General features: G+C 34.9%; 1 pseudogene; it reads right to left on the bottom strand.

Moving 5' to 3' along the window:
- Positions 1-9,235: 9,235 nt before the first annotated feature.
- Positions 9,236-26,141, bottom strand: part of LOC113113208 (anaphase-promoting complex subunit 1-like) — a 53,011-nt pseudogene continuing 36,105 nt past the window's right edge.

The following is a 26,141-nucleotide window of genomic DNA, read 5'->3' as shown; positions in this document are numbered from 1 at the left end:
ATATATATATATATATATATATATATATATATATATATATATCTCCGATGTTCATAGTTTCTGTTCTCATTCTGTTGTCATTTGCATATTTATACATAACATTTCAGCTTGTAAAGGAAAACAATTGCTTTAATGTATTGTGATTAAACAACTGAGTGGCTTTTAGTTTTTTAGTTATAGTAGTTAAAGGGATATTTCACCCAGTGAATTCTGTCATCATTTACTCAACCTCATGTTGTTCCAAACTTGAATGTATTTCTTTCTTCCGTTGAACACAAAATACATTTTTTTGAAGATTGTTGTTGACCAAACAGTTGCCGGTAGCCATTGACTTCCATAGTATGGGACAATATACTATGTAAGTCTATGGCCACCATTAACTGTTTGGTCAACAACAATCTTCAAAATATATCGTCATTTTTGGATGAACTCTTGAAAGTTTTACCCTGTTCACCTGTAGTAAACCTGGGATATATGAGATTGATGAGATTGATGATTTGAACACTTAAAGACCCGCCTTCAGACTAACATGATCTTCAAAACATCCACAGTTTCAGGCCCTTCTGTGCCATTTCACACTTTCGGGCGCTCTCAACTCCTTCCTCTCGCAGTTTACCTGTCAAATGGGTTTAAAAGTTTGTAAAATGAAACTGGAACAGTTTGTGTCGACAATTCTACTGACTAAAACAAGCAGCGTCAATTAGGAACTGAATATCATTTGCATCACAAAACAGGCTGAAGAGGATTTTACTGTTCTTCTGGTCTGTGAGAGAATGCAAGCTTCTAACACTAATGCCATTCTGCATGCAGGACTGTCTATAACACAATGCACAGTCAATAAGTGTCAGGAAAGACGGCTGGGTCACATTAAAATCTGCGCCTCTCTTCAGTCGACTCTGTGAGAACAAGACCTGGATTCATTCTCACTGCAACCCACACAAAACCTCTGATCAATACTCTCCTCTTACACACTCCTCCGGGGACAGGGATGCTCCAGAGCGTCCCATCAAACCCTGAGAGTGACGTCTCAAACACAATAGGCTCTCACCGCTACAGAGGAGCTCTAAAGACAGCTGTATTTAACCCTGCAGAGCTGGCAGAGCAGCACGATGATTGATACACGCAGGTTTGCATGACAGAGTAGGTTTACTGTTGTAAAAATGACACTGTTTGACTGCATGAATGAACGCTTTATGACGAAACGGAAAACAGCAGTGGTGTGCTACATAAATAGACAACTAGGCTGTGTTTGACACGATAATATATTCAATTGACTGTATTTTGTTTGTCTTTGGTTTTCATATTCAAATACCATAAAATGTATAAAAAAAATTACTATATATATTTGTTAAATTATAAATAATATATACATTATTATTTGAAATTACATATTTGTGCAATAATACAATGTATAATAATAATATAAAAGGTACTATCATAGTATTTTATTAAATTATGTTTGCAAAATGTGTGTATGTATATGTATTAAATTAAGACATGATATAATATAATATTACAATAAAGAAACCGTCATGGTGTGACCATCTGATACTGTCATTGTACCATTGCACTACCACCGTACTTGTTTATATTACACTTATATATACCATAATGCTGTATGATTACCATATATTTTACATATAATGTTTACATAGCACCTGTAACAATACCATGCTACTATAAATGTTGAAAAAAATAATTGATGGTATGACTATGGTACTACTTTCCAAATGCTGCAGGACGTGCAGAAACATCTATAATAGATTGTGATTAATAATCCTTCCTGCTGTTTATTATTAACTAAGGCAAGTTTACTTTACCAAGGGCCACGTGCCAGGAATGTTGTAAGTACTGCCACCTAGTGGACAACAATAAATTAACAAAAAATTATAAACTACAGCTGCGTCATCGTTTAATTTAAAAGTAAAACAAATTACAGTAAATTACAGTATTTTACACCTCACATTCAATTTTAGTACGGTTACTTTATTTAAAACATTCTTGGTCTTCACGACTCACTGCTGATCATTCACTGATAAACCATTAACATTAAATATTGTACATTTACATTTAGCAGACGCTTTATCCAAAGTGACTTACAGCGCATTCAGGCTATACATTTTTTTCCAGTATGCATAGTTTTATTTATCAATTTGTTTATGGTTTTTTCACAAGCTAAAATATGTAAACTATATTTTTCTATACTTATATTACAGTGTATATAATCATAGTATTTAAAAGCCTTTATTCAAACTGAACACAATGTCTATGTATATGTCTATGGCATAAAATAATACTTTTATGACATTTCACTATTAGATACGGTAGTAGATCAAAATGCTCGGGATTTTATAAGCATGATAGTTGGACTGTTTTTAAATATTGGAAATTATCACACTGCCTTTTTATGACTTGCTTTTACTTCAGACGAAGTTCAAGTTAGTTGAGAGAAATGTCCACTAGATGGCAGTGAAACCTAGGAGAAAAATGAGGCCCTCAAAATTCACCCAGCTCAAACCTCAGCAACAGCAAATGGGCCACATGTCTAGTTTTCTAATTGTCCAGTATCTATCAGATGTGCATAGTTTTACAGATACGTACAGATTTCTAATCTGACTTATCAGACAAAAATCAGGCTCAGTGACTGAGAGGTTTCTCTCTTGCCTTCCCAACCTCAGAGCCAAAGATGAATTGCATCAAACTTTGAAATATGAGCTGTGATCTGGAACCACCAAACTTACTGTCAAACTGTGTCAGATCACATACAGTCATTTCATTCAAACCCATCTGAAACAGAACAATAGACACGGCAATACTTTTTTTATGAATGCAAGTTTCATTGCTACCACTTCCGCCTCTCTAAGGCCACCAGTAACAGGGTTTACTGGAAACCAAAGTTGCCTAACTAAAAGTAGACATGGAGGCAGTGTAAAATGACAGGGAACAAATGTGACCTTAAAAATACATGACAACTTCTTAGAGTGCTTACTTTCAGTTCAATATTTAGTCCTTCTTTCACTTCAGATATGTAAATGATCATGCACACGGTAAAACAAGACTGTAAATTGTCATTGCACAGTCATTTGAAACTAAAAAGCACTGTTGCAGTGCCATGTTACTGTGATAGTATATGGTTTGGTATTCTGATGTATACCATGGTACTGACTGCTTTGCATTTACATGGTACTATTGAGTGGATCTAAAAACTAGAATAATATGTAAGTGTTTTTTGTGAGTGCATGTTTGTTAAATGATGTCGTGAGAGCACTGGAAATCACCTCTGTGTTCACAGACTAATCGATGTAGGCTATGTATGAACCACATGAATGGGCGATGAGAGGAAGTTCAATAAGACGGTTAAACACGAAAAGAAGAAGAGGGGAAACGGCTTCAAAAGTGCGGGATTGTAGCGCTTTCTCACACTAAAAAGGTCAAAAGTTGATTTCAAGCTCGGTGTCAAATGTTTCTGGGCGCGTTCCGTCCGCGTTACGCGCGTCTTGCGTCTCGATTGTTCAGCAAAGCAAAGAATGAATACCAATACTATAAAAGCTAGTTTTTATTTCCACTCGGCTATGTTTAAGTCAAAACAAGGCGGAGGAGGAGTGACTGTGCTTTTGATGTGGTTTAAAAACACATATATTCAGAGCTGCAACAAAAGACACGCGTTCTTTAAAGTCAACCACAGAAGTCGGCTGTGTGCACCCTAGCGCGCGCTTTTCTACCCAGATACAAACGCTTAAACTAGGCGTCGCGTTGACAGCCGCGGGCCACGCCCCCTCACTGTGACGTGGCTACTAACTACGTGACTCGACACAGTAACTAACCACAGACCGGGCCTCGCGTAACGGGTCCAACTCTGCGCAGCTGGATAAGAAATAGTTTTTATACAAGGACTCGGTTACAGGTGAAATACAGGGTCGTTTACATTATTCCAGACTCGTAAACAGATTATATGTACGCTTGCCATATGGAACCATAGCTATTCCAATTAAGTGTCTTTTTCTGAAGAGGAACAGGAAGTCAGAAGCTCTATCTCATGCTTGCACCGCAGGCTTCCTCTCATCTTCATCGAGCGCCCAATGAGAATAAAATGACCCGAATAGATCAATGCATCTTGTGTAAGAAAGTCTGTAACACGTCTTCGCAAATGACAGTATAAAATAATGCATTCTATGTGAGCATCGATTTAAAACAAACTTTTATAATAATGCGAAGTGCATTGATCTGACAGTGCTTTAGAAGATCTGTTACAGCCTTGGTGATGGGAGGAACGCACCAGTTAACGCTCAAAATCTGACTCATTTTTATACTAGAGTAGAAGAGTGCATCTAACCAGTAAAAGTTTAAAGAATTCTAAAGAAATTAGCAAAAACATACTTTTATGATGAAATTTACCCCCCGTGAATACTCAGCTAAGTGAATGCATTAGTGAGTTTATTAAGGACTTACCCCAAACTGCTTGAGAATGGAGCTGCACTGGTGCGCAAAAGTTTCCAAGTGACTTTGGAGAGACTTTGCGCAGATGCGCACTCAAGTTCCACTGCGAATGCTCAAGATGTCCCTTCTTCCTCTTCTTTTTCCTTTGAAATAGTGGTTTCACGCGTGTTTCTTCACTTGAGTCATTCATGTAGAGTCACAGGTCCACACACAGACTTTCTCTTGAGCGCTCTTGGTGACGCCCACTTCACCAGACACGGTTTGCCGCAACGATTCAAAATCTCTCTGTAGGTTGTGAATGAATAGAGTCTCAGTTAACGACTTGACAACTGTGACTACAGTTTCCTGGGTAAAACAATGTTTAATAACTCCATGATGCATTGGGCACAATGAGCTCATTGTGATGTGTGCCAGAAAGAAAGGGGGGAAAATCATATGGGTGAGGTTTGGTTAATAGGCATATAACTTTTAGACTTTCAAAAATACAAGGAAATGCACACAGCATTGGTTATGTCAACTACAGGTGGGTGGGTGACATGACATGATAATATGTTCAATCTACAACTATTATAACTGATTGATTATTTTGAATGAATTATGTCTTATGGAACTTCACAAAAACACTAAACTGAGCTTGAGCTTCAACCTAAAGTCAAAATCCATGTTAGTCAACTACCCAGACCAAGTTTTTTCATGGCAGCATTGTAAAAAAAAAAATGTTGGGTGTGTATGAGAATTTAAAACACGATGCTGTCTGAAAACCTGTTCTTGCATGTTTCAAATGATTGTTATATTCAAAGTCACGATGAGGAATTAAAACCATCCGGTTTGACGTCATCTGTAATATAACACTACATGCACATGCTCTCAGTACATAAAGGAAGACTTTCTCATAATGTACGTTTGAATGCATTGTGACGTCACAGCAGAACAAAGGGAAGTCCTAAAGCTTCTCTTCATTCTGACATGACTAATCATGCCAAATATAGACATGGGCCTGCAGACCAGGGGGATATCCGATCACGTTTAAACACAGACAGCATGCTTCGTTGAAAGTGAGGGCTTGCCAAAAAAGCTGCATGCACAGAACCCAAGTATGCTGAACCTCAAACTGTTTTCAAAGCACAAAAACGTTCCCAGAGCCCTTCTGCCACAATGTTTCACAACACCATTTTTCACATTCCAAACATCCCACGTCCGGTCTGAAAGTTTGCCTTCCTTCCTGAAAGAATGACATAAAACTGGGACACAATATATATAAAAAAATCTCTTTAAATAAGCTTCATATTACCCTTTTAAATCAACTAAATCTTACAAGCCTCACAAATGAGTTTCAAAAGTCTATTGGTCTCTTGATTCGGTACGGCTCTCATGATTGAAGGTTCAGTAATCACAGGCGTCACTGTTCAGGAATGTCCAGACACGTGGGCAGCGGTTATTTCAGGGCAGATTTCCTTCATCTAGACATTATCCGTGGCCTCCCAAAGGTTGCATAGTCTTCTGGGACGACGTTTAACTCTAACTAAGCTCATCGAAGCAATTCCAGAGAGAACTGAGCCGAAATGAAGCATTCAAACACTCACCACACAAACACACACACACACACAAGTTTATCTGATCAAAGAGTACTGGCAGAATCACATTGCATGGGTTTCCTGAACAAGTCACTGGCATACTGATGCCCAGTTACACTTAACGATACTCCCAACCACACAGGAAGTACTATAGAGAAGCTAAGAGAGGGTACGAAACTCTGAATATGCTTTGCATCCAAATGGTGCACTCCACACTAACTAATGGAACTGCGTTGTGCCATTTCTGTGTCACCAAATGGATGTTTCGAATGGTCCGACACATAACACAGGCTCAACCGATGGTGTGGATTTGGTGGATGGTAATGTTTGAAACCATTATTTTTTTGGTTGCCAATAATGCCACAGAAAGTTCACAGTGGAGATTTAGGTTACTTCCCCTTTGTTGTAGCTCTCAAATCTCATTCACACTTCTACATGCCTCCAATTTGGAAAGTGACATTCATGTATGAGAGTCCCAGTTAACTTATGGACAAACATGACTTTTGGTTCCCAGGATAAAACAATCTTTTTAATAATTCCAGGATGCACTGGGCCTATTGAATAATGAGGTTTGGTGACCTGTCCAAATAATGCACACAGCATTGTTTAGTCAACTACAGTTGGATAGTTGACATGGCATGACAATATATTCCATCTAAAACTGTTATAAGCAGACTATTTTAGCATAGGCATGCAGACTTAATAATAAAAGACTATATTGAACATATAAAGGATAAGAATTTAGGCCATGCAAGATGTAGATGAGTTTTCTTCATCAGATTTGGAGAAATGTAAAATTACACTTGCTCACCAATAGATCCTCTGCAGTGAATGGGTGCCGTCAGAATGATAAAAACATCCTGATAAAAAGATGACAATTATCCACACCACTCCAGTCCATCTTTAATTTGTCGATTTTGGCCAAAATACAAGTAGGTACATAATCCATGATATTGATAAATTCCATCCCCTGTTGACTCCCACATCAAAATCCACCCACATATTTGTTTAGGACTGTTTTGAAACAATTACCTTTGTAAACGGTGCTTGATCTGTGCATATTTCTCTCCTGATTCAGACAAAATGACTTTTTGAAGAAACTAAAAGTATGGACATAGAACTCGACAGAAAAAAAAAACATTTTAAGGATGAATTTGTTTCTTACAAATTTGCCTCACATGACGTTAATTGATGGACTGGAGTGGTGTGGATTACTTGTGGATTATTGTGATGTTTTTATCAGCTGTTTGGACTCTTCTTCTGACGGCACCCATTCACTGCAGAGCATCCATTGCTGAGAAAGTGATGTAACGCTACATTTCTCCAAATCTGATGAAGAAACAATTTCATCTACATATTGAATGGCCTGAGCATGAGTACATTTACAGCAAAATTCAATTATTTTAACCTAACTTGACTTCAAACCTTAAAGAAATGCATAAAGACGTGTAAGTACAAATGATTTTTAAATGCAGCAGTGAAGGGGAAGATTTTCAGTGTATAACGAATAACACAAATCCTCACACAAATCATTGTACGACTTCTGGTCTGAAAACTAACGCACAAGTCATGAAGACTAATTTGATGGTGCTTTTTTCAGGTCTTTTTAGATCTTGGCAGCTCCTAAAACTGTATACTGATTGTTTGAAAAAAGTATATTTGTGTTTCAAGAAGAAATGAAATTAATGATAATTTTACCCTTTGAACGTGAATTTAAAATAGTCTCATATCCTTATGGCTTCTACAGAACTCTTCTAGCTTTATTTAACTTGACGTTAAGATCACTTCACATTTTTTAAACAGCAAGAGTTTCAGCAGAACTTTCACTTTAGTGTGGTTTAGTTCAGTAAAATAGTACTGAAAGCAGTATTCAAAGCACAAGACTGCCGAAGTTATTTTAAAACTGCAACGTGGCTATTCAAATAGCGTGGAATGTGAGAGGGTGTGTGGTGATGTGTTCCTGGCAGTGGGGTGGTTTTCATTTATACAGGAATGCTCATGTGAAACTTGTTTTGCTGAGCCAGAGTTAAAAAGGGGAAAAAGACAGGAGAGCAGTGTGGAAGACAAGCACATATGCAAACAAGATTTTTACATTTCTATCAGGAAATCGATGTGAGAAGGTGGATGCCCATGCAAAACCTGCCACCATGTGCTCTGGGTGCCTGTTTACTGGCCTACTTGCCTGAAGACTGTGGTTTCTAGAAATGACTCTGGATCCCTCTGTAGGAGTCTATGGGATTGTTTTTTTGAAACTATATATGCTGTCATGTAGTGTTTCTGTAGCTCAAGCGGTAGAGCATTGTGTTAGCAAGCGCAAGGTTGGGGGTTCGAGTCCCAGGGAGCACATGTTAGGAAAAATTGTTAGCCTGAATGTAAGTCGGTTTGGATAAATGCATAAATGTATATACCATATAAAAGGTGAAAATAAGGCGATAATAATCAATCAGTAAAGTAACCACTATTCTAAATATAAAAGTTTACCAATTATTATGGTTTTATATTTTTTACATACAAATACATATTTTGAAGTAGTTGTGCTTTCATCGTTTTTCTTACGTTTTTTTATTAGATATTTCTATATACCTTTAAGTAATATCAGTTACTTACTCAGTAACTTAAACTGAATGTTTCTCCGATGTCAAAGCAACATTTAATTTTGAAAATTATTTTTTTTCATCTAACATTTAAATTTTTCGGCTTAATTTAAATGACTGAATTTATTTATTTATTTTTCATTAATAACAGTTAAAGTATCAGCAAACCATTCATGTCCATTCACCATTCACTCATTCATTCTCAAGCATTGCGTTAGTAGCGCACGGTTGTGGGTTCGATTCCCAGGGAACACATTAGGTAAAAACTGATAGCATGAATGCACTGCAAGTCGCTTTCGATAAAAGCGTCTGCTAAATGCATACATTTAATTTAATTTAACGTCCAGGTGCAGTTATTGTGGCAAAGTTTAATACTTAAGTTTGGTGACCCCTAACCTTAAATATAAACCTAATAGTAAAGGGGCATTCACATGTACAATGACTTGCACCAAAGAAGTGACTGGAAGTCATTCATTTTAATGAGAATTATTGATTTCCAAGCAGATGTCGGGGTCAAATCCTATGAAAATGAGTTGTGACACAATATGGAGACCATCAATGAGTAGATGTTGCATGTGCAAAAAAACCTTAATAGTAATGTTCACCATAGCAAAAAAACTGACAAAACCAGACCAGAACAAGTTTCTTTTATTTAATACAAGCCAGGCATACTTTATGAAAACCATTTCAAGTCATATTTATTGACTGAAATACAAATATAATTACAAACTATTTACATGTCAAAATATGGCTGAGGGAATCTTTTTCCGCTCTTCGAGACACTATAATGTGATAAAAATGTCCACAGTTCCTGTGTAAGAACAAGGCACCCATGACTCCACGGTACCTGGTTAAGCAGAAGGTTGGCTGACCTCCAGGAATTGGTGGGTTAAACTCCAGAATCATGTTTCTGAAGGAGCAGAGGACTCAAACGCAGCAGAGCACATACAGAAACACCCAACTGACTGCTCTTGAATAGCAACTCTGGAAAACAGGAACATCCTGTACAGAGAGATCACTGGAGCATATTGATCAGAGATCCATTACTTCAAGGAACAACTGACCTAAAAGTTAAATTTCTCTCATTATTTATTCTTGTCCGTGTCATGCCGAAACCACAACTTTACTCCAAAAAAGCACAACGGCCCAGAATTTGTATTAGTTATCTTTTTATTTGATTTTTTTATTTTTGTTTGAAATACCCAAGAAAGCACTTTTAGCAAACATTTTAGGAAATTTTAGGGACACTGCCTGCATTGCTACAAGCAGAAATTTGATTAATATGTAAACTTGTTGTGCATGCTCTCCTCTCAATAACAAAATACACATGCAACTAAGCTGACAGTTATGAGAAAACAGCAGTTAAGCAAGCATCTGATCATTGCAATTTGGATTTGATTGCACCAGCTCTGCAATTTGGAAGTCCAGTCAAGTCATGTTTATACAGCACTTTATACTACAGATTGCTTTAAATGAGTAATTCACCACTGGAAAGATAGGGTTTTAATAAAATATGTAGTATAAACACTTTTTCTTTTATCTGTGCTGCAAGATTAGAGAAAACAGTAGAGAAAAAGGATAACTTCAACACCCATAATGCACTGGGCTCGATCAAACTATCCATGAGCGGGGATTCAAAAGCGCTGAGGTACGAGCTTTAGTGTTCAAAAAAGCCCTGGCTTTTTACGCATCTTATGTCATCTTTTGCTGACAATTATCAATTATGGTTTAACTATGACATATTTAAGCTTTATTGTAAATAAGTAGCTTTACAGTATTAAACTTGAAAAAGCAGCTCTTCAGACTGATTTCCATGTCAAAGAAGGCACACCTATTATGCAATCGCTGCAAACTAATGGTAGTTTGAAGGTGTTTACAAGCCACTGCTTTGGGAAGCAAATTTTGACGAATTCCAAACAAGCTTTGTTTTGGCCTGATTTTGATTGAAATTACATCCCACCAGTTCGCTTTAAGTATATCAGGGCCTTAGGTGTAATCTATACAACTCTTGCACTATATTTCAAGACTTCGAAGCCATATAATACCTTTTTATGGTGACTTTAGAGCTTAATTTTGTGTTTTACCTGAACTACGAAAGTCACACTGGTTTGGAATGGCATGAGGGTTCTTATGTTCCTTTAAATCAAGACCTCTACATTGAACAATAACCACGTTCTCACAGCAGACCAGAGGTTATCTTCTGTTTGCGTGTGATCGTACCTTTCAGGTCGGACACCTCCATGTTCTTGAGGCTGGGGATGGAATGGTAGACCAGGAAGCAGGCTAACATGTTGACATCAGTGTCGTTGTTCATCGGCTGTCTTCTCAAGTAGCACATGACTGTTATCTGTGAGAAAAGATTAACAGTTTTGTTTGCTTACAAATGACGTATGCATCTGTATACATATGAACTGAAGTGAATGGAGCACAATGTCTAGTGTGGCTACAACTTTAGACTCACCAAATGAATCTCCTAAAGAAATGTCAGGGTCATTTTCAGAGAATTTAAATTGTTTATTTTATATATAAAAATGTTTAAATGAATACATTTATATTAAGGTATAATTATTTTAGAATTATAAAAACATTTATTATTATTATTAATAATAATAATAATAATAATAATAATAATAATAATAATACATTAAAATGTTATTTATAACTTTTAATTTTGGGCTGGAATCTGATCTGGACATGCTTTTGACAGGTTTCATGAATCTCACACAAAAAAAAAAAGAATAAAAATATAAATGAATAAAAATATAAATAAATAAATAATTAAATAATTAATTAATTATCATTATTGTAATGTAGTAATTTCATTGTTCAATTAAAATTAGAATAAAGCCAGTACAACATAACCCTAAAATGAAAATTATAAATATATAAAATGATTTAGAATGTGTTTTGCGTCACAGTAATGAGTCAACAATGTACAATTAGTATGATTTCCCCCGTTAGCCTTCAAGTTGCCAACCCTGCAGAGGACAGACATGACTACAGCCTTTCACACTTGCTGAAGGTGTTGACCAAAACAAGAAACACATGCAAGACCCAAACGCTGACTGGATGAGCTGACACAGAAGCTTGAAAATAGAAATCTGAGTAAGCATATGAGCTAATGATGCTAAACGCTGATGGCTGTGTGCTGTGTCTCTGAGCTGCTGCTGCAGGACTTGACTCTCAAACTCCAAACTGTGACCATGGACCATAAAACCAGTCTTAAGTGTCAATTTTATGAAATTGAGATTTATGCACCATCTGAAAGCTGAATTTCCATTGATGTATGTTTTGTTAGGATAGGACAAAATTTGGCCGAGATGCAACTTTTTGATTATCTAGAATCTGAGGGTGCAAAAAAAAAAAAAAAAAAAAAAAAAAAAGAAATATTGAGAAAATCGCTTGTAAATGAAGTTCTTACCAATGCATGTTGCTAATCAAAACTGAAGTTTTGGTATATTCACTGTAGGATATTTACAAAATATCTTCATGGATCATGATGTTTACTTAATATCCTAATGATTTTTGACATAAACAAAAAGAAAATCTATAATTTTGACCCATAACAATGTTTTTTTGGGTATTGCTACAAATATACCCCAGAGACTTAAAACTGTTTTTGTGCTCCAGGGTCACTTATTTCACGAAAAAGCTTCTATTATGATCATGCTTGCCACACATCTAAATTTGAAATAAGGAACTTGAACATTTTGATGTCATTTTGTTTGTATTTGAGTGCAACAAGCAACAAAAAATAACTAAATTTGGTACTTGCGAAACAGCTTTATACACTTTATACAGCTATATACACTTTGGAGCACATGGGTATCAAATGGCTTAAAAATATTTAAGGGCATACATTTTTTTGTGACGATGCAACAATCACCCGAATAGGCAAGTGACAGTTGTCAGCGGTCCCAAAACGCGAGCAGAAGTCTTGTATTGCAGCGTGCAGCAGCTCTTATTGGGCAGACGAGATGCATTGATGTGAAGCCACTTTGAGACAGTGAAAGAGAGAAGACCGCTGAATCACTCGTGCGGTTTTCAAAAGACTGATTTAATCTGACAGTTTGCGTGGATTAATTTACTCATCTTACCTACATGCTATATTGAATAAATGTTTGCAGGAATTTCCCTAATTATAAACTTGAAAGTTGCAGGAATGAGTAAAACTATGCGATATACGCACAGAAATTCAGGACCTGATTAAACATCATTCTATTATACAGAGATATGTGAAATTTCCATGACTTTTCCAGGCCTGGAAATTACCGTTTTAACATTTCAGGACTTTTCCAGGTTTTTCATGACCATACGAAGCCTGATTAAGCAATAATGCATGCTGTTAATCACTAAAGCTGGTCCACCAATGTGATTGAGCGAATGCTCTGTTACCTTTCCTCTAATCTCATGTTCTGGGACCTCGCAATTAAACACGGTGTATAATTGACTCCTTTTGCCATAGCAAATAGATGCAATCATTTAAGATATGTCAAGGTCAATGAAGATTTATCGAACATAATGGACTGAGTCAAAATAAATATATAGAGTACTGTATAAGGTTTTTTAATTAATTTAAGTTATATTAACTAATAATGCATTAAATTGATCAGATCCATCTACATATACATAAACATATACACACCCTTTTATCATAATAATTATTATGAACTTTCTTAATTTTATGATTAAGTTTTGGTTTTGGGCTGGAAATCTGCTCTAGACAAAGAAATATCTGGGCTGTTATAAAATAAAAAAACAAAATAAAAATATTTCTTCATAAACAATCCATTTAAATAATTATTTTGTATTTAAATAAAATAATTATATATTAATAATAAATAATAAATTTATATTAATAATTATTTTATAATTATAAGAATAAATAATTTTTTTATTAACATTACTAAATTATGTTTGGTACAAAGAAAATAAAGTGTTTTTATGACCATTAAGATTTTTTTTTTCATTTTGAAAAATAAAATTTGATCACGGGTTCCACAAAAAAATCAAAAAAAAAAAAAAAAAAAAAAAACAGTTTTCAAATGTTTCTTGAGCTGTAGATCAGCATATTAGAATGATTTCTGAAGATCATGTGACTGGAGCACTGATGCTGGAAACACAACTTTGAATAAATTACATTTTACAATATATTCATATAGAAAGTAGCTATTTTAAATTATAACAATATTTCAAAATTTTACTGTTTTTAATGTATGTTTTATTTAAAAAATGCAGCCTTGGAAAGAAAGAGGCTCCTTTTAAAAGTATTTGAAAACAGTAGTGTACATTTAGAAACACGCAATGGAAATTGTATAAACAGTTAAATTTCACCTAATTCAAATGCATTATTTTACCCGATATTTGCATGTGTTTGTGCGTTACCATAACTGACCTGGTCAATAGAGATGTGTGTTGGCAGCATTTCGGGGTATTCCTGAGTCACACATTCATACAGAATTGCTGACAGCTTCTGTAGAAACAAGACAGAAAAACTGAAAACTACAGCAACACCATCATCCTTCGAGTTATTTACAACTTGATGTCTAAGAACGAAGAAGTCGATTATCACAAAAATACTGCTGATTCATCCCTCAGTTTGAAATGTTAATAAATGTTTACAGTAATGCACATATGGGGAGCAAGACAGGAAAGTGGGTCATATTTACTCATATGTTTCCTGTATTCATTTAGCATTTATAGCTACTGTGACACATTTTCTGGTTAAGCGTTTTGCACCGAGGCTCCAGACATTTATTTCACTTGCTCTACTATCACATAGGAAAGAATTGACAATAACCCTGCTTTGATGTGTTAAGGTTAAACTTTAGAAACTGAAAGTTTTTATGCGTGGTACGCCCGCTCTACTGAGTATTTACTATAAACAAGTTTCCCGTTTGTTTATACGCAAAAGGAGGCGATTTGCATTACCGTATTTGGCAACATACTAAATGTCTTCAAGAAATGTTCATGGGTTTAAGCATTTCTGACATGCATTAATCCTTTCGTACAAAAAAATTTGTTTTATTAAATATGCAACATATCTAAATCATTATCTCTCTACCAATTTTTGCAAACAGTTTTTAAAGATCAAGTTGTCTCAGCAGAGCAAATTTTTGTCTATGAAAGCTATTTAGCATCCAAGACTCTCCTTATGAATGCACATGAACAAGACTTCGCCTCTGTTGGGACATGAATGCTTTTTTCCTATTACACGAACCAAGCGCTTTGCCTGAAAACAACATGTTTATGGTCTCACATGCTTCATGTTTTCCGATGCGAAGGAGACCAGAGCTGCGTCTGAGGTGAAGGTTGAGATGGCCTCGGGCTGCGTAGGAGACCAACAAGTGGGAGGGAAGGGAAAAACAGCTAATTGACATGAAAAACATTCTTTGCAGCAGTTTGAAAGAACAGGTTATGCTGCTTTAATCAGGAACACAAGACCTCTGCAAACATCCGGAAATATCTTTACACCTTTATCCTCTGGATTTGCATGAGTGGATTATTGCTTGAATTACGTACAAACAGACATATGACACAGTAAATATTGACAGATGTCGGCCAAGCCGGTTTGTGGACAGTAGACTGTTGGTAATATTTATTGTGCACACAGACCGACCTTAAGAGTGCGCACTTCAGCGCTTCTGTTGTTGAGGTTGGGGGCCAGTAAGCTCTTCCAGTCTTTAGGGTCGTCCTTGTTGGGCAGCTGTCCGGCGTGCAACTTCACATACAGAATGCCGTCTTTGGATAGGATGGATCTAGGAAGCAGTAAACTTAAAGCAGGTTCTTGATCACAAATAACCAGAGCTCCGTTCCAAAACCTAGTGAGCAGTTTTCTAAAGAAGCACACTAACAAAACAAAAAATGGAACCTAATAAGTGAGTGATTTGTTACACTCTCTGGGCAGCAACTCTGTCTGCTTCATAAGATAATCAGTATGAGTGCTATTTGAGACGTCAACATGTCATTAAGCATAAAATACACTACTGTTCAAAAGTTTATGGATGGTGTTTTTTTTTTTTCAAAATAATATTTTGCTGATAGAGGCTGCATATATTTGAGCAGAAATACAGTAAAAATAGTAATAAAATATATATTTTTATAAATAATAATAATAATTTTACAATTAAAAATCACTATTTGTTATTAAATATTTTTTTATGTAATTTATTCCTGTGATATAAAGTTGTATTTTCAGGATCATTCCTCCAGTCGTCAGTGTCACATGATCTTCAGAAATCATTCTAATTTGCTGCTCAAGAAACATTTCTGATAATTATCAATGCTGAAAATGATTGTGCTGCTTACTTTTTAATATTAATAAGCTTAATTTTATAATTATTTTCAGGATTCTTTGTTTAATAGAAAGCTTGAAAGAACATTATTTTAAATTAAAAACTATTTAAGTATTTTGATCAATTGAATGCATGCTTGCTGAATTAATTATTTATCACTATATGTTTGTTTATCATGTATTTATCATTGTACCATATCAGTATCAAAAGCAAAATTCATGGAAGACTCAAGAATAAGATTTCAAATAGTATTAATAACAACACTTCCAGGAATTGCATGTAATAAATTAACAACATAATTTTTTTTCAAAGAAACTAAATAAAAAAGTAGTAAAATAAATAAATACATAAACAATAACAGTATATAAAACCTTTAAACTGATATTTGATTTACATTTTTTTTTAAGCTTTTCTAAAGAAATATCAATAAAGATTTTCTAGTATGACTTAAAGCAGGACACTAATAAAACAATCAAGGAAGACTGGAAAAAAAATCCCAAAGGCAATTATTTCCCTTCCAAAAATACATATAGGTAAGTTTTGTGTGACTTATTCTACATCCTTTCTGAATACAAGTTTTAAATTCTAATACAATTTCTATTACATTTATATATATATATATAAAGTGTGACCGAAGTACAGTATGTAAATATATATATATATATATATATATATATATATATATATATATATACACACATAAATAAATGTCTTACTGGCCCCATATTATACTATTTCTGAATAGTATAATATGGAAAATTCTCTGTACATTTATTCTTCAGTACTGAACAAAAAAACAATGCATTTCAGCATCATGGATGATTTATCTGTATTCTTTTCACTGAGCTTGCCGCAGTGCATTCTGGGATTGCCTTATCTTGACGAACACGTGATGCTCCATAAGATTGCAAAAAGTAGTTAACAATATCGCTGCCTGCCTTTTGAAAAAGCATTCACATCTGGACGGTGGCCTTAAATGGATCAAACAGATCCATCTCCATCCAGCTCACTCGGCTTAAAGCGGTTTAGTTCGAGTCCATCTCCCTTAATCTACAAGCAGACTTACTGCAGATGTTGGGTTCCTTTACTGATGTCGATGTTCAGCTCCCAATATCTTGGACCTTTTACCTTAATCTGAATGCAAAGAAAAGCATATAACATCAGATTTAGGGAGTCTGTATGAGCTGTACTTGGAAGTGGTTTAATTTATTACCCGTTTCAGAAGGTGAAGTTCAGGCAGCATGGTGGGAGCCATCAACTCCACGGTCGTCTCTTCATACCACTGCGTCTCCTATTAAACACAAACCACAAGCATGCACAAACAGATTAGAAACCTAAGCATGCATCACAATGTATAAATTCACTGTAAAGTCTGCGTGAGCAAGGACATGTTTGTAATTGCTTTGAACAGCTGGTTGCCTTCCTTTGGCTGGCATCCTTTAATTGAAAAGACGAGTCCTCTCAAAGCAGCAGGGGAAACATGGTCAGACGCCACGGTCAACCTTCAGCAGTCCTTCAGCGTGTTTATCACCTAAGAATCTCTTTGATGTGGACTAATGTCCTCACACACAACGGGACGGCTAATTACACTGTCTTCAACAACAAGACATATTATATAAGTCTTTTTAGTAAGTGAGGTGAAAAAAAAGTGATTTGAATCAAGAACTGAAAGTCGATAATGAAATTGTCAGAGACCAATATGAAAGCAGTTTGAAGCACACTTTTGAGGAAGCTTTTTGACCCGGACATGGAGGTCAAATTCATCCTTAAGAGCATCTCTACTTTATTGCTAATATTGACACAACATTTAGCTTTAACGACTATTATATCAGTGCATTTCACAAAAAATAAAAGCTAAATTACCTACAACTACAGTCTAAAACATGCATCTGGCTTTTGGTTAATAATATTTTCTGTTACACACACCATCTAGGTGACTTTTTATGAGAAAGTCATTTCAGACCAGGGTTTTTATTGTTAGCTAAAACTAAAACATTTTTTAATGGAACTAAACGTGAAATAAATTAAATATAAATATTAGGAGAAGAAGTTAAACTTGTTTCGGTTAAGTGTCAAGGCAGCATGAAAAAAATAATAAATGAATAGCTAAATAAAAAAAAAAACAATAATAAAATGACAAATAAATATATATAAAAATTATATTACAGTATTTAAATAACACTAAAATAACACAATAACAAATTTGAATGAAAAAAGTGAAAATGGTCTATTTTTAATTATTATTGGTAACCAGCATTGTATTTGTTAACTAACATGAAAACTAAAGCTATTAAAAATAATTTTCAAAAACTGAAATAAAATAAAAAGTCAATATCAAATTAAAAACCTAAACTTAAAAATAGCTTAAAAAAAAACAGAAATCTTACCTTGACTACTAAAGTAAATTAAATAAAATAAGCTGAAGTATTACAATTATTAAAACTAAAATAAATAAAGCTAAAGATAAATGTTTTTACAAAAAGCACAACTTAAACTGAAGGCAACATGAGAAATGAAAATATAAAAATAAAAGCTAATTTAAAAAAAAATGTAATATACAGTATAATAATATACAAATAACACTGACTTTCATTGAATGTGAGTAAGTGTATTTTTGGAAACCACATCAAGGCATGAGGCACGTGCAGCACATACCCTGTAGGTGAGATCTAGCAGAGCGTAGCAGGGTTGAAGAGTGTCTACATCCACAGACACCAGCAGACGAGGTTCAGCTGCGAACACAGCCAGGTGGCGCAACGCCAGGAGGTGATACCTGCAAAGAAGAACAAGAACATATGTTTAGAAGGAACAAAAAATCATTTCCAGTTCCAACCTTAAATGCAAACACATGCACCAGCCTGACACACAATCACTTGTAGTTAGAAACTCGGGAGTATATGTTTTCTATTACTGTCAAGTGTTTATCATCATCTCTATCCTTGCTTAGTAGCAGTAGTGAAAATGAAATACATTCTCCACAGAAAGTAGCTATTCGACATTAAAAGCACTTAAAAATGTCTGGATGTATTTATTGTCTTGTCGTTTCAAACTGTTCTGAAATGTTTCGCTTTAAAACTGTTTGTGCTCATTCTGAAATAACTAAATGGCACTTGATTTGATATCTTATTTAATGCAACTTTATTCTCATGTTTTTAAGTGTGACTGAAGTACAGTATGTAGATACTTTTTGGGCCAAGTGTTTTACATGACACTTTGACACCATGTAGATACGAGCATCTAATACACACACGGTCACGATTCTGGGTAACAAGTCTCATTTACAGTAAAAATGAAACTGGTTTTCGTCAGAAGTGAAGACAATTCAGCCATATTTGCTCATTGTGACATGTGTGTGTGTGTTAGCAGCTGTTGTCAACCTGTTGTCTGAGCTGTGTGCAGGGAAATGAGGATAAAGTGCACAAAGGAGTGCAGCAATAGCTGAGTGTGTCATAAAAATTAGGTTTTGGACTTTTTTCTGACAGCATATTACCAGTAGAGTGAGGAAAAACATAAATGAACAAAAGCATGTTAACATTGTTGGAAAAATGTGCTCAAAATAAACAATGAACGCACATATTCACTGTCATGTGCATGTGACGCGCAATTGTGTAGCGAGGGGTAAAATTGGTCATGCATTGTTCACTAGTACGATTTGTGCTCTTTCAAAAGGCCTCACTTAAAAATAATGGGCGAGTTGAAGAGTGCACTCAAACAGGCTCTGACAGGATGAGAGGCTCTTACTGTGTCTTTCACTGACCTGGTTAGAGGTCACCTTATTTCTCTTTAAAAACATTCAAGAGCTTGTGTACCAGCCCACCACAACACCTGTAGCTTGCTGATTCACACAAGCAGACATCTTTTTATATGCAATTTTCATATCTTCAGCTTATCTTTCATATCTCATATCTACAGCAGCAACATCGGAATGCTAGTGATGAATTAAAAAATATCAAAACTGATATGGATTCTTAAACCTCAGGATTAATATTTGAGTCTATGTTGTTTTCTCTTAATGAATGACCGCTGTAACTGCCTCTGTTCAAGTGGCACATGAACCAATCATTTCTTCAACTTTATTACTAGTTATAGCACAAAATAAGCATGAATGAACTTCAAAAGGTGTTGAAAGAAACAGTTTACTCAAATGTATAATGTCTCATATAACTGCTTAATCAAAAAAAGAAAAGTTGCCACCACCGAAAGATGTCAATAAAACAGCTTGTAAACAATAGGTCATTTATCGTTACATTAATCTCATTAAAGACATAGCTAGCAAGAAAAACAGCTCTGGAGAGGAGCATTTTGGTAAATATATGCACTATATTACTTATTCATTTTTTTTTTTTACTTAATGTGTTGTCTTAAACAGAATGGACACATAATTATGTTATTAAAAATGCTTGTACAGCTCAGTTTTTATTTGATCAATAGATTAGTTATGACATCAAATTTATTTTCCGTTTCAGTTTTTGCCTAAGTGCATCCTGAATACATTTTTTAGCATTCATTTTTTATTCTGTGCATCACTTTTCCAACCCATATGATTTTCTTCCACGTTAAAATGTGGTGTATGAAGAAGCATAATTGTAAATTTGACATGAAGGCTGATTCTCAATCAATGTATGACCGAATGTTACTCTGAATATGCAGAAGCGTGAACGACATGAGAAGAAGTAAATGATGATGAAATAAAATTTGGGGTCAAAGGATATATTATTATTTATGCTTCAGAATTATGAACAAAATGTGTACAAATCCTAACCTTTTGTTGGCCACATTGCTTATTTTATGGAATAATGTAAAAACCAAAAAAAAATGTCATCCCTGCTTCACTTTATACTCTGGAACAGGGATTTGTTTAATACTTTACCTCCAAGAATGGGAAAAATAGTGATTATTGTCTTCGCAAACTCTACTTATTAAATGCAAAATAATGCCATATGGAAGTGAACTGTAGTGCTGGGAAGTATGGGTAAAAACAGACTCTCTTATATATTTCCAAATCCATATGAGACTCACCCAGGAAGAGCAGGCCTAGAGTCACGTGATGGGGCATGTGAAAGACATATTTCATCTCGCCACAGGTGTGTTTGTGGAGGAAGCGGCACAGCTGCAAGACTTTCAAGTTCCCTGAACCGGCCATCACCACTGAAACCGCCAGGAGGACCATGCTTCAACACGTCTGCAGGTTATACTGCCCTGTCTGGAAGATAGCGGACATTACGTGAATGAATTTTTAGGATTACATGATGATGCTAGAAATATTAAGAATACTCAAGGAGCTTTCAGGAAGATCACATATCTGTGAGTGGGAAGTAAATGTCCACTTACTAAGCAGTAGTCAAAAGCATCTGAATTTGCAGATCCAGCAAACCAGAATCCCACAGCCAGGCAGCCTCCGGCAATTATATAGTCATGAGCTTGACTGTGGAAACAGTTACAAATGTCAGCTTTATTTCGCTCATCCAGTCATAATAGAAAACACCTCCACATGTGTGATTTCTAGGAGATCCTTATACCAACAGACTGTTTTCCACACAAGTCGATCAAAACATCATTGAGAATCTGCTGCTACTCACACTAAGGTCTCCATGTTGAGATCCTCAGAGATGGACGTCTGCTCCTGGCTTCCGAGGTTTTCTTGGATGATCTGAAGAGGCAAAGCTTATTGTTAGCATTAATCGTGTGAGGAGAGCCTGGCACTGTGTCTACGTGACAAGCTGCATCCTCTTTGTTCACTAACAATGAGCCTAGTTAGTGTTAGCTCAACTCGAGAAGCAAAGTCCTTTTCAAGGAACGTCTTTTCACTTGGTGGCCATATTTGCAACACTTCCAGGAAGCAATTTTATGCATACAAGACCTGTAGTCTAACTATTTGAATGAGGAAATACTAAAAACTCAAAAGCTGCTTGACAAATTCACAATTATATAACGTATTTGAAATGAAATATGACTAACTCATACATGTTGTTTCTTATGCTCAAATGGCATTAAAAATGTGTTTATTTCTGGTCTTTCAAGCCAATGCGTCTCAGATTTGCGATGAAATGATTTTACCAACAGCTGATTGGCTCTTTTATTTAGAAGGCTGGGTGTAGTCATATTGCACATAGCAGTTACTTCCATTCATAGTAATACAAGTTCACCGTCTTGGTAAATATATCATCTTAAGTCAGTAAAATGGAAGAATTTTTGTGTCCCTCTATTTAAAATGCGTTTTTTGTAAACACCCACGGAAGGAAGGAATCTTCCACTGACCCACATAGATAGAATGTTCAGCATTCAAACATTCCAAAAAGTTACCATCAGTGATGTCATCGGTATTTGAATACTGAATTGTGATTGGTCTTTCATCTCAGCAAATGAACAGGAACAGTTGGTTTTGAACAATTTCTGTGTGATTTTCTACAGCACATAGAATAAAAATCTATATAAATTGGATCCGCAACAACTGCAGCATGGTGAAATGACTTCACAATTAAAAGACACAGTTCATAATGAGCTTCCTCTGCCTCCTCTCTTGCTCAATGACCTGCACACCTCCTCAGCTGAAGTGACCAAACAGGCTCTGCGTTTTGCAACACAAGCATTGCTAAATATTTCACCAACCTATGAACTTACAGGGGAACAGGAAACAAAAACATGACCTGAGGCCAAAATAAGCTTCCTCTTGTGAAACTAGTAGTCGAAACAGAACGTAATGCTGGATGAGTCCCTGCAGTGTTTTACAGCTCAGACATACCTGAGGCACATTACTGGTCACCCATTCGGCATTGGGAAAGATCTCGTCCCACATGATAAGACATCTGGCCAGCGTCTGTAACGAGAACATAGACACAGCTACTAAACACAAAGAGCTTGCTATGAATAAACGTTTTAGGCTGAATTGTAAAAGAGGAAATATTTGCATATCTCTTTCTTTGTAAGCCTTTGTAGTTACTGTTTAAATCCTGTATGACAAAGACTCTGTTCCTAAACCTAGTGAGCTGGCTTGTCTACTTGGCACTTGCCTCCTAAACACATTTTTTTTTAAACATGAAATGCAGAGCAGTGAGAAAAAAATAAGTTTTACTTTATAAGTTAAACTAATTTTAACTTGACTGTTCTAAAAACATAGCACTCGTTCCCTATATGCTGTGAACCACAAGATGCACATGCAATGGTTAAATCCGTCCATCTAGTGCAGAGACGCCTCAACGTTTTACTACTGGTCAAAAAAGGCCATTATTTGGCAATTCTGAACCAATGTCGCTTCTGTTTTTCTGATATTTTGAATTTTTTTGTATATTAAATTAGCATCACTTGGTCTTTATTTGAGAAAATAATTCACAGTGGCTTATTAGCGTGTACTGATAGTTAGTGTTTGCTTCATTTGTGTTTTTCCTCACTTTGATTTGTGGAAAATATTAGAATAGGATTACAGAATCAATTATTTGTTTCTAAAGCATAAATCTGTTTAATTTAAAGATTTACTTAACTAGTTCAAAGTATTTTTTCAAGTAGATTCATTTTCAAATGATTTATTGATAATATGTAAAAAATATATATATATTTTTTTATTGATATACATCTTCTGTTATACAAATCTCATTTACATGGGAAAGGCATATATCAGCTTTATATCAGTTGTATTAATATTTGGCCATTCAAAAATCCACATGGGCCAACCTCTACTTTTTACTACAAAGGGGGAAAAAAATTACATTTTGTTCAAATATGGTATTAAAATTGTCATAAAAAAAATAATAATAATTTTCTATTATCTACATTTCAGTGAAAAATAAAACAAAAATAATTTATGAGTGTGGTAAATGCATGTTGTTAAGCTCATGGTTATGAAATTATTATAATCATAAACACTGGTTTATAGCGTGAATAGTTCTTCCGTTTTGTTTTTTTTGTTTGTTTTTTTGTTATTCTGATAGTTATTTCCCTATAACAGCTAATGAAACAGAAGTGTCAAATTCAAAGAAAATAGCTTATTTCCACATTTCAAAATCAGGTGAATATGCAGTACTCATATTAAATTTAGTCAAATTAATATATCTAAAAGGCAGCAAAACATACCACCTTACTTAACACGTATTCTACAAAGGCAGCAATCTGGGTTTTGAAACATTTCAGAAGAATCTAAGAAACAAGTGAACTTCCTGTTGGTTAACAAGCACAACAGGCTAAAATGACCCTACATTTAGCCTGAAAAGCCATTGTAAAACATGAGAACACTTGGCAAAAAAAAAAGTGCGATTGAACCCATTGTGAGATGTTATTTGTTTAAGTTCCTGCGAGCCCAGAGGCCAGAATGAACTTCTGATGGCTGCTGTCCCTGTAATGTTCTCTCTCACCCTCAGCAGCAAAAACACAGGCTCGATGAAGTCCAGCAGAAACATGGTGTCCGGGGCTTTCAGCCAATCAGCTACAGACCTACAGGGGTCCAGAGAAACAGGTGTGAATGTGAGACAGAAGCAAAAGAGGCCTTGCACTGAACATACGATCTGAAGATGAGGAAGATGTCAGAGACTTTAAGCACTCACAATGGATTTTACTTTAAAGGTGAAGTGTGTGATTACTGGGATTTTAAAATACTCTTATTCCGGTTTATTGCACACAGGCAACTATTACTAATTTGTTAGTTGTCTTTCCGGAGATCGCAACACGGACTCTTTCAAAACAACGCTCTGTTTGTTTGAGGAGACTGTCTATTTCTACATCAACTAAAGTTGCGAAAAAAATTAAAGCAGACTTATTATAAAGCCAGAATAGTATATAGATAATGCTAAAATATCACTATGCCAGTGGTACAGGAATTTTACTTTAATCCTATATTAATGTTTTTCCATTACAACTCACCTATGGTTTGTTTTCAGGTAAATCATGGCTAGGGCAAGTGTTGCACCAGGACAGGTCACGTCCACATTGATAGTGTCACCCTCCTAATGAAAACAGTTTTACATTTAATAGTGTTGCTTTCTGAACCTTGTTAGATAATCCAGGTTAAGTGTAAGATACTATCATACTAATTTATTAAAATATAAATAAATACAAGTTTCTGTATATGCCATTTGAAATCTTATGCATACCATCTAATTCCACTTTCTTAAAATTACTATTCAATTCAAATTAAAGAATTTGCAGCAGACTATCTCAGTAGTATAAGCACTTTGTTCTGAACAACCCTTGCTTTCTCATACGATTATATAAACTGTCAAACACGACCACATGCGAGGTGTGGTATCATTCTCAGCATATAGAAATCTCCAGATGAATAAAAGCTCTTTGCTGGTTATGTCATGACTCCACCTTGATCTGATAGCTGGGAGACTTGTGTTTCTCTCTGTTGAAGCTAGCATGCATGCGTCGATGTCCTCCCAGCATATACTAATAGAGCTGCTCGGGCACGTTCAGGTCGGTCATCCTGATCAGGTTATTGCCATGCTGCAGAGAAGCAGAGAGCAAACAGCTGGGTCAGCGTGGGAATTATTCTGCTTCCCATCTCTCACAGATGCACACAATGCATGCTATTCATAATAAACACAGCTACTGCAAAATACAAATAAAAACAAATTACTGCAGATGGTATTTCAAATATTACACGTTTTGTGTAGGTTTTCTTTTTTTTTTTAATGGAAAAAGCCAATAATTTGCGTGCATCAAAATGTGTTTATAGGTAATTCACACCAAAATTATGAAAAATATAAAAAAAAACAAATTTTATAAATTTAAATCTTATTATATTTTAATAAGACATCCATAAATTTAAATGATTATTCTGCATCTATTTTTGCTCAATTCAGTTCTTCAAAATATCAATTTTACAGTAACATATTACAAAAAAAAATTATATATATATATATATATATATATATATATATATATATATATATATATATATATATATATATATATATATATATATATATATATATATATATATATATATATATATATATATATATATATATATATATATATATATATATATATATATATACTTTTTTTAAATACTATATAACTTTTTTATATTTACATATTTTTAATAAAATACATTTAAATATATAACATTACATTATAATGCTTTCACCAAAAAAGGTAACACTTTAGAATAAGGTTCCATTAGTGTTAGGTAACTACTTTAGTTAACATGATCTAAGCAAGAACAATCCTTCTACAGTATTTATTAATCTTAGTTAATGTTAACATTTATTAATGCATTACTCAAATCAAAAGTTAATGCACTGTGA

This window comes from Carassius auratus, chromosome 13 (assembly GCF_003368295.1).
Source record: "Carassius auratus strain Wakin chromosome 13, ASM336829v1, whole genome shotgun sequence".
Lineage (NCBI taxonomy): Eukaryota > Metazoa > Chordata > Actinopteri > Cypriniformes > Cyprinidae > Carassius > Carassius auratus.
The sequence above is the reverse complement of the archived record's forward strand: the minus strand, read 5'-3'. Positions and strand labels throughout refer to the sequence as shown.